This window comes from Limulus polyphemus, unplaced genomic scaffold (genome assembly GCF_000517525.1).
Source record: "Limulus polyphemus unplaced genomic scaffold, Limulus_polyphemus-2.1.2 Scaffold5598, whole genome shotgun sequence".
NCBI classification, from domain to species: Eukaryota; Metazoa; Arthropoda; class Merostomata; order Xiphosura; family Limulidae; genus Limulus; species Limulus polyphemus.
The window spans coordinates 39912-49451 of NW_013671208.1; the positions used below are offsets into that span (position 1 = coordinate 39912).

Consider the following 9540-nt stretch of genomic DNA (forward strand, 5'->3'; position numbering starts at 1 on the left):
TCCATGATCCAATAACTTTGCCATTTGTAGCCTTTTATAAAATAGCTCCAGCTGGAGGACTATTTCAGCCAACACCATCTCCAATCTCTCTCCAGTGTTCTCAGATGGCTTTGACCAAAGCTTGGATTGGATTACTCTAGCTAGAGCAAATTTGGGGGGTCATATACAAACTACCTCACCTGGTCTGAGACTCACTAGACACCACACCACTGGGAAAGAGCATGGACAGCCATTCTCAGTGCACCAGATACTGTTGGATTTTTTTCTGAGTCATCATCAGTTTAAGAAGGCATGGACCTTTGCAGCATTAGCAAAATTCCTACATTCAGGAGAGGGCTTCTCCTAGAGATGGTTCCCACTCATATTAATAAAAACATTCCTTGAGTTGGTGGCATTTTCCCTTGACTCTGTCTTTAGTTGTTCTGCATTGCAATTCTTACTGATTAAAGCAACTGACAATATCTAGAACACATTAAACTACTGAATAAAGATTAGTAACCAAAGCTGCAGACCAAACATGTCATACACAAGAAAAATAATCATACTGATACAGACAATTTTAAAATAAACAAAATCAATACTTCCAAATGATTTAATTGCACAATAAAATCCAAACAAACTCATATAATGAATGTTCAAAATGCATATATTTAGCAAGCCTTGAAGTTCAAGGTATCCTAGGTTTTAATATGCTGTGTTAGTTCTTCAATTTATTGTCATATTTGGGTATATCATTCTCAAGTACATCTGTTGCCTTCTTCTATAGTGCACTTGAAGTACTAAAAAGAGTAAATTATTGTTTCTTTTCAGCCTCCTTTGCCCTTTTGTCTACATCAGAGAGCAATTATGCTGCTGATTTTTCAAGTTTCTTCTTTGTTTTTGACTTTCGCGCAAAGCTACACGAGGGCTATCTGCGCTAGCCGTCCCTAATTTAGCAGTGTAAGACTAGAGGGAAGGCAGCTAGTCATCACCACCAACTCTTGGACTACTCTTTTACCAATGAATAGAGGGATTGACCATCACATTATAATGCCCCCATGGCTGAAAGGGCATGTTTAGTGGGACGGGGATTCGAACCTGCGACCCTCAGATTGTGAGTCGTACGCCTTATCCACTTGGCCATGCTGGGCCTAGTTTCTTCTTCTTCATGGTAGTTCTTCTTGTAGCTGAATAGCCTTTCTCTTCAACTCAGAAGCCTCTTTTTCTTTCTTGGTGTCCTCAAAGTGAATTGTGTACCTAGTCCTAGCATGGCTGAAAATAGGTGCAAATTAATTGATATGACCTTTCACTGCTAAACTTCCAAAGCCTTAATATCAAGAATATAAAGTCGTGTGATACAAGAAGTATAACATAATGAATATTATCACTCACCCACAAGAAGTCTGGAGGCACATGGAACTTCACAGGATCCTTCATTTTGGCTGATGTCAAGGAATTGTGTATGAGATGATGAGTAATCAGGAATTCTTTCTACAGATGCTTGGCCATGAGACAGGGTGAACATCATTAGGAAAACACTTCAAAGTTCTTGGAACTGTTGCTTTTGTCAAGACTGATGGTGTCAGTGTAGAACACATCTAACTAGCCTTGTGACAGATGGATTGAATGATTCACAGTCAACCTTAACATCCCTCTGTAAGGTAGCAGCAAGCTCTCTGTATTGGCAGAGAATTGTGTCACATTCATCATGCTGTAATCATTTGCACTCACCCAACTTTTGGAGTACTTTGGAAAACTTTTCAGATGAAGATGGTGGACTTGATACCATGTACCTTGGATCTAGTGCCATTAATCCTCTTATGATGGAATACTTCAGGGGTGATCTCTCAATGATTTCAATGGCTGCATTAATCATATCCTTGTACTGAGTGAAGAATTCTAGTTTTTTCAGCTCACTCAGTTTTTCTCTTGGTAGCTTCTACAAAGCACTATTGGCTCCAAATTCAATATCAAGTTGTTTAGAAGATTTCAGATTCTCATCTTTGTTGACATCCAGATTGAACAACTTTGTGGCAGAAGTAGCTTTTGTCAATTTGTCAGTCTTGATGAAGCTTCCCATAAGCCCACACAAGAGCAGCTCCAGGTCACATGCTAGTAAAGGTGTCATGAGCCAGTCTTTCTGGTATTTCTTAAGAAATGGCTCTAGCCTTTTAGAAATGCACACTAGGAACTCAAGTTTGGCAAGGATTAGATAGTCTGTCATGGCAATCTCTCTAACCGTTTTTAAAGATTCACAGGATGGGATCTTAGATTTTGGCATTTTCTATACGTACTTCATTATGTTTAGGTAGCACAAAATGACTTTGGGAAAACATTACTCTTATTAATCAAAACAAAATCTTCTCGGTTGGTTGGAACATCCTCAAACAGGTCAATAGACTCTGTAACAGCTTCTCCACCTGCCAACCAGACATTTGTATTCCAGTGCTAAGTGCCCCATGCACAATGTGCAGAGAACAACTACCATGTAAGGATCAGTGGTGTTTCTGTCTGTTATCAGCTTGCTAAGAAAACTGAAGTTTATTGAAGGTCTATCCACCAATATTTGCAGCATTTTACTGGGATTTAATTCACCAGTTCTTTCCTTAAATCATTTGACAATATCATTTGCAGATGCGTAACCAAAAAATTCAGATCTAAGATCTATGTTTTAATTTCCTTATTTCAAAAGGAAATGTGAAAAAAACTTAACCTTCACTTTTCTGTGTCATGTGATATGTATGCCCTCTATAAATTCTCCATTTTAGATTTCATAACTTTAACAATAGAAAAAACATAGTGTAGTGTACAGTAATGTTCAGTTCTTTTATTTAGTATTAGTGATCAAAGATGGCAGCTTGCAAAAAAAAAGGTTTGTGTGCGTTAAGTAAAGTCATTGCTCTGAATAGTATTTTTTTAAGCCTATTTATGGCTTAGTTAGAAAGACAGATAAATCATAGTAGTCTTGGGATATGCTACTATAGTGCCCAATATATTTTTTTGTTTTTGAAGATGGATATTTTAAATCTGCATTATTACTTTTCGGGCAACCAGCTGGGAGAAAGAAGTAGGGTTAGTAAAATATGTATCTGGGTAACAAATAGCCTGAATCCTAGAGTAAGTGCTAAATTGATTGTTTTTTATGAAATTTTTTATTTATAGTTACATATTTTTTTAAAGTAATCAAGATGTAAAAATTAGAAACTTCATGGTTAGGAACAAACTTTAGCTCAATTAGGTACATAGAAAAGCTATCTAGGTTAGTCTGTGACTAAAACAATTATTTGTTTAACCTAAGTTGTACTGGAAACATCCAACAGTGATTTATTGGTTTTCATACAATAAAATGGTCCAAAGTTCATTAATAAAGCCATAAAATCAAAAGAAAGGTACGATGAAGTCTAAAGTTGAAAATGTAGAATGATTGCAGATTGTAATGGACAATTACAATTATTGATCCCATCAGCCTTAGCTTCTAACATTTTCACATTTGAACAATGATGATTTTACTATACTTGGTGTTAAGGTAAAGAATATAAGACATGAAACAAAGTTTCACTGAAAAACTAAATTTTAGTATTCATTTAGGAGGTTCTAGATATTATACAAGTGAAATATGAAATTGTAAGATGAAAAATATTTTTATTCTGAGCATGAAAGTCACCTTTGTCTCAGACTGACATTTTTATTGGATTCTTTCTTTAAGCTTCTTCTCCTTCAAGATTCTGTTCCAAACTGATTAAATCCAGTGTTGCTTAGTTACCAGGATGAATAGCATTAACCATGTGACTGGTCATTCACATTTCACCATAAGTGAGGCTGTAACCTCAAGCTAATTCCTTAACTACCATTAAAGAACACTGCTGTCAACCTGCACAACATGTAGCAATATCTCACCCATGCAGAAGTATTACCTTCTGAAGAGCAACAGAAGAATAAAGGTAGTTAGAAAGAAATCAACTTAATGGCTTTTTCAACATTATATATAATCTGCACATAAGTAGAAGAAATGATAAATTCAGAATAAATACTATAATGTTACAAGAAGATAGCAATGCATGATATATTATTATACCACAAGTTTACAAGACTATCCAGGAGATTGATAACATAGAGTACTCTGACTTTTTTGTGTTGTATTTCGAATATGACAGAACAATAAGAGCCAAGTTTAAGAACTGAAACAGATGGGGTAGGCTCCAGTTAAGACAAATTTTTAACAGGGTTGTTGGCTTACGGGATGAGTTGCCATTGGCAGAAGCAAATGCCAGTACTTTACAGAAGCTTAAGAGCGGAACTGATGATTTCTAGAAAAATAAAGGATAGGTTTAAATTTTCACTTTTATCAAGTATAGATGTGTAAATACAGCCTAGAAATACCAAATAGTTCTTTGTTGTATGTTTACCTAGCCCCTAATAATGCCAGCCTTCACAATTATCTTTTAATTAAAGCAAGCTACCTAGACAGATCGGGACAAGACTCAACAGATGAATTTAATTTAGCTTATTTAATATAATGGTCTAACTAGAAGTATGCAATGTCATAAAAAAAACCTGCAATGATTAAAAAGCACTGATTCATCAGTTAAGAACTCTCACTGTTATGTGTTCTAAGCAATAGTTTTGGGCATTCAGAGTTTATTCAAGTTTACCTACATCATATTTTCCAATGACCATCCATACACCAAAAAAATGCTCTTACTGTTATATTTTAGCAATACATCTAAAGGTGATAGGACAGTTAGCATCACAAATTTTTAACAATTCAGATATGTTGTATAACTACAGCTCACTTCAGCTAGTGATAACTAGAAAACTATTTTTTGACGTAATAATAGGGGGGTTGATATTCACACAGTTATTCAACTGGAGGCACTGGCAGTTAACAGGTTTATATCCTATGTTAAGGTGTTTACTGTAGTAGTAGTAGTAGTAGTAGTAGTACTATACAGCAAAATTCACAACTTATAGAAGCATTAAGTAGTATAGGTGCCGTATTAGTTATAACTTCTAAATGTTGTGAACCAACTAGACAGGTTTTTCCTGTCAAACAAAACATAATTAAAACCCTTAATTCAAGCAGTCCATTGAGGGGAAGCCAACTACACCAATGAATAATTCTGAGTGGGAACTAGCTACTGACATATTTATAGTATGTTATATATTATGTAATTTAAGACATTGTATTATACCAAAAAAGTGTATAAAAATATGACTGATAAACAATTTTGTAAAACAGAAATACTGAATTTAATTTTCTTATGTCTTCCTGATAATGTGCATGGAATCATATTGGAGAGGGAATGTTGAATATAATTATGAATTTGCTATCTTTGTCGACATAAAATGTTGCAAGCTTTGAGCAAAATTTATAAGTCTGTTGTACACAAAAAATCAGATGTAATACAAAAGTATTTGTACTCAAAATGTCTGTGAAATGATGACATCAGCCTGACTCAGACTATAAATGGAGTGCAATATGATGCTCATGTGAAAAATAAAATTACTTTTGTACTTATTTTGTTGTTGTAATATTAGTTTCTTAATAGGATTATATTCAAGGCATTAATGAGTGGTTTAAGGGGAATGTCATGGGTTCGTATGAAGTCATGTCTGAGTTGTCTGCGGATAATTATTAATTTATGAATTTTGGGAGTAAGTTTCCAGGATCGTAGATCAGGATTTGTTTCTTTGTTAGGGATTGCTTCTTTGATGGCTTGGGTTATGGCATTGATTACATCAGAGGCACGATTATTGATTTTGGCTTAGTTATTGCTCCTTGTTTAAAGGCTAGGTGGTTCAGAACTCCGTGGCTTGTGAAACTGACATGTGAAAATGTTAGCATGCTCGGCACTAAACACCTGGGAAACATTTTAATTAGAAATTGTGAATGAAAGAGGAAGTACATCTGTGGAAAGAAATGTTACTGCCCTATGGACGAGTTGTTAGAATGCGTTTTATGCAGAGGAAGAATTCCTGGCATAAAACTTGGAGTCTAGTCTCACCTGGTATGGCTTTGCAATAATAGGATTAGTATGTTTGGCAGTTGTTTTGTTTGTAAAAATTTAACATTTGCATTATATAAGCATTTATTAAAAACAATAAATTGCATGATGGAAAAAATAACTTTAGAAACCAAAGATTAGATCTATTATTTCCAGTAAGAGTATTGGTCTTTCAGTGCAAAAAATGCTGATGCTTTTCAGGCATTTTTGAACTTTTCTGATATAGTATATTTTTTTGGTTTATGTTTTAAGAGACATGCTTCATTAAAAAAATAAAAAACTCGAAAATTTCCATAAATTCTGCGCTATGGCCCAATTTGAGTTACAATAAATGCTTGCCCAACGAATAGGGCTAGATACCCAGCTATGATTGGCAAATCATGAGGTGGTGTTCTGAAAACTATTATTGGTCTATTAGTGAAGGGTGTATTAACTGCTATGTCAACAGATTTTCAAATCGGCATGAAACATCTGTGAGGAACAATTACGGGCTGTTCATGCTATTAGATCCCTAATAATGTTTTCAGATTCACATTTTATTCATTGCTAATAATTTAATAGTTTTCAGATCCACATTTTCTTCTCGACATATTTTACAGAATATTATTCCACTGTCTTCTTTATTGTTTAACCAGTTGTTATTCCTCTCCCACTCGCTCCTGTAATGACCTTTCCTCTTTTCCTTTTCATACTCACGGTCCCATTGCCTTTTTTCTGTTATATTCTTTTCTTCAGATCATCAACATTTGGTTCTCTTCATTAAAGAAAATTTTAACTTTGGGGGGATTTTTATGTGATTCGTTTGACTTTTATACCGTGTTCTCTGCAACTTTGACTGAATATCTTTTGGCAACACTGGTCTGTCATGGATAGACTCTTATTTTTAAATACAAAGTCCTTTTGCAACAACAATGTGGCAATATCTACGAAATGTAGGTTATCCTAAAAAAGAAATTCTTTCATTATTTATTTTGATTAACAAAGGACACTAACGTAAGTTTAACTCATCACCACCTAAGCCATTTTAGAGATATTTGGACGTTTCCATATGTTGCTAATTTGAGGATTTTTGCTTATTACAAGTTCAAATTCATAAAAGACTAATCAACAGCTGTTTCAGAATATGAAAGAACTGATTGCTATAAAGTTAGTGGTAATATAAATAGCATGATTTTTCTATCTTTCCAAAAGTGTTTGACATTTCATTGAGATATACGTGTCAGCTAGATGGTAGTGGGTTATATTGGATTAAGAATAGATTACACTCACAGTGACGCAAAGATTTTCTATCATTATTTATTTTGATTATGAAAGGACACTACTTTAAAGGGGAACAAAATGTTACTATTATACCATACTTTACAGATAAATTAAAAATCATATATGAAATAAACATTATTTAAGTGACCTGATAAAATGAAATGGTTTGACTTGTTTTTTCATCAAATCGAGTTCACAACAAAATAAATTCAGATATGTTGATATCTTTAGTTTCCTTTCAATTTACATCCACTATTTAATTCAACAATTTTTCTGATAACCTCCAAGGGGTGGATCCAGGAATTTAAGAGGGGTCCAAATGCCACTATCAAGATAATCTCATAGGTGTATTAAAATCAACAAGTATTTTTCCATCATTTCTAATATAACTGAAATTAGAATATTTGTGTACAATTTGAACCAACAGACGAAACCAAAGACAAGTATTGGAATTTTGTAATTCTGATGAAGGGGGGTGGAATTCATCAGAATTGCACGTTTTGGGGGCCTGACTCAAAAAAAAAAAAAAGAGTTAAGTGTGAGCACTGATGAGCTGACATTAAATCAGCAGTGTGGGGTGAAATGAATAGATGATAGCTCTGACATCAAATACATAATATCATATTGAATGGCACTCTGTAAAAGGTTGTGGCATAAGCACTTTGACCCCAACCCATGCACACTGAGCTAACAGAATTATGCTCCTATCTTTGTAAAACAAAAATGCTCACCTAGGACATCAGGTATAAAATAGTTTTATAAATGTGAGTCTAGTTTATGTAGTACTGAGTTAATAAATTTATCATTTCTTTCAATAGATATAATATCTAAATTTTGTCTGGTATACACAGCAAAATTGCATTTGTTCTTCAGCAAAACAAAAGTTGATCTTGAACTTAGAAGTAGTAGTAATCAATGTTCCCTCTAATTTTTTCAATCCATGTGTGGAATGAAATTTTTCATATGCACCAGTATCAAGGAAATGTCTAGATGTCCACTACCAGTTTTTATTTTTTTTAGGGGGTGGGTATTTTTAGTTCATCGACCTTATTGAATCATTAGGCCACTTTGCAATGCTACCAGTGGGTTATTTGGGCTTTAGGCCTATTGACTGCCAAAGTCATTAAGGCTGTCAACATGTTGAGACTCTTCACCATTACTGAGGATGCGTGCAGCTGGAATAATGAAGTGCATGGCACTCTGATTGGTTATTGTGCAGCCATGTAGCTTAGAGGGAGCATTGGTGGCAATGACTGTGATTTAACTGCAACATGATATGTTCATTTAATTCTAAACAACTTGCAAAAGATGGTGTGATTTCTCCATTCTTTGCACATAAAGGGCATTGCACTTCTAACTTTTATTCCATTGGCTTTTTCATATTTTTATACTGCCATAGATTTAACATATTTAACCATACTGCAAAGCTGGACATCTTACTGCTGTTGCATTTGTTACTGTCACTTGTATTAGCCTCTTTGCTAGCTTATAATTTGTATATTTTATTAAGGTTTACCTTCTCTACTTCACCAATATTACTAAGTCTAAGAGTAGAAAGAGAATTCAAAACTTAAGTTACAGAACTGGTCTCTAACCAAAGTTGCTTGCCTAAAGTAAATTAAACAGGCCTTTTTTAAACAACATAGTTAAATTGCGTTAATAATAATAGTAACAATACATGATTATATTTTCATACTCAGTCTTTAGTCAAAACTTCCTGATCTATCACGTTCACACTTTTTCTTGCTTTGTACTTGTACTGTTGTAGACTGAGTCTGCCGATTAACCAATTCCTTTTTTTTTTCGCCTACGTAATTTCGCTCCTCGTTTTTTTTAGTTCTTATCTCAGTTGAGACAGGGTATATCACTCTAGTATATGTACTTCTCATATTTTGCCATTTTCTTGCTATAAAGCTAGATGAAGATGGCATACTTGATACTATAACCACTGTAATAAACTTTAATCAGATGTATGTCGGAGCCATCTAACGGAATAATTCTAAATCTTCTCTATTATAATAATTTTCTTAAAAAGCAACAATACCAATACAAAAATACGACTTATTTATTCTGTTAATCTCATCGCATTTTTAGCAACACCAGCCTAATCGAGATTAGTTTATTTGTGTTTTATATTTAAATTATAATGTACACAACATTCTTGTCAAAACTTGCTTATTTCTAATGTATATGTTATATTACACATAAATCTGTATTAAATTGTGTAATTATTATTTTTATTATAGTTATAGTATTAATAACGATATCAATTAGTGACAGAAATGAAAAAACATAA

The 9540-nt window shown here is 33.8% G+C and overlaps 1 long non-coding RNA gene across 2 annotated transcripts in view; it reads right to left on the bottom strand.

Moving 5' to 3' along the window:
* Positions 1–9208, bottom strand: part of LOC111089219 — a 21411-nt gene extending 12203 nt beyond the window's left edge. The window contains exon 1 of one of the 2 annotated variants that reach the window (XR_002613526.1): positions 8941–9208. This is a non-coding gene — a long non-coding RNA (uncharacterized LOC111089219). Of the gene's footprint in view, positions 1–1371; positions 3363–8940 lie in introns of those variants that run through there. The other variant, XR_002613525.1, reaches the window with a different exon arrangement.
* Between the last annotated feature and the right edge of the window lie 332 nt (positions 9209–9540).